This window comes from Hibiscus syriacus, unplaced genomic scaffold, assembly GCF_006381635.1.
Source record: "Hibiscus syriacus cultivar Baekdansim isolate YM2019G1 unplaced genomic scaffold, ASM638163v2 tig00111723_pilon, whole genome shotgun sequence".
Lineage (NCBI taxonomy): Eukaryota > Viridiplantae > Streptophyta > Magnoliopsida > Malvales > Malvaceae > Hibiscus > Hibiscus syriacus.
Window position 1 is genome coordinate 828,485 of NW_024063165.1, and position 1,299 is coordinate 829,783.

The 1,299-nt window shown below is 35.9% G+C and overlaps 1 non-coding gene across 1 annotated transcript; it reads left to right on the forward strand.

Moving 5' to 3' along the window:
* Positions 1-1,226: 1,226 nt before the first annotated feature.
* On the forward strand, positions 1,227-1,299 carry TRNAK-CUU. Its single transcript has one exon. It is a non-coding gene; the product is annotated as a tRNA-Lys (tRNA).

Below are 1,299 nucleotides of genomic sequence, written 5' to 3' on the forward strand. Positions count from 1 at the left end.
TTGATTCTAAAAAAGTACATGAGTTCTCCCTACCGATGCCCCCTTGGGCCTGCCATACCCTCAATCCTAAGCCCATCACAGGCTCTTGTGGACCGAGTTAAACTCGAGATGATACATTCCCTTATGTCTGTACGAAGAATAAATTCACACAAAGACATAAGGTATATGAACCCCGAAGGTTACTTGCTAGGCCTATACGGAGAATAAATCCTCACGAAGGCGTCGCTTTTACCCCACTTAAAAAATGGTTCGGAGCTCGGGTATAAAGATTGAGATAAGTAGTATCTCTTTTTAAAATAAATTGAAATCATTATAAAACGTTAGTCCAACTATTTATTTAAAAAATAATCAAAGGTAATTAACAAGGATCGAAAAATAAATTATAACCTAAACTTATAACTTTCGCCTAAGAAGACAAGTAGGTTGTCTAAATCGCAAAATTTAAAATTTGAATTTGAATTTAAGTGTCCGATCCAAACAACTTACCTTTGAAGAATTTTGGTGATTTAAAGGGTCTAAAAATATGAAATTAATAAAAATAAATAAAACTGCAAAACAAAAAAATACATCAACGCACCAATTTATAAAAACTAAAAATTCAAGAGTTAAATTAGTATTAGATGGAAGCTGCAAAACTGAAAAAAAAGGTCAATGTACCAATTTATAAAAATATAAAAGTAAAATTAAAGGACTAAATTGAGTTAATTCAAAATTCAAAGGCAAAATTACAAATGGTGACTAAAATGAACTATGCATCAAAAGTACAGGGATTGATGAAATAATTGAACTTTCAACTAATTGTACTCTAGTCACCCCTATATATACCCCTTCAAACTCTTTTCATTTCATTTTTCATTTTCTCTTTAAAAAAACAAAAAAAGGCTTTCAAACACTCTCCGCAATCCTAAACCGACCACCCTACTGGCACTTAGCCTGGCCATCGATTGCCACTCCGGTCACCACCACTGGTGGCTGGAAACCTAAAATCTAACCTAGAAGTTTCTCCCCAACCCCGTGAACATAAAACCAAAGCCCAAATATTCTAAAAATATCCAAACCGGCGTAGATCTACACTTAAAGTCTCAATTTTTACCTTTGTTCGACGGCTTCCCTTCACCATCCCAGTGACCGTTCCTCCTCTAAGCAAGAACCGAAACTAAGTTCATCTTTTCTCTTTCGATTTTTTTTGTGTTTTTTAGTAGTATGCGAAATGGGTTTGCACTAATGCCCGTCCAGCTCAGTTGGTAGAGCGCAAGGCTCTTAACCTTGTGGTCGTGGGATCGAGTCCCACGGTGGGCA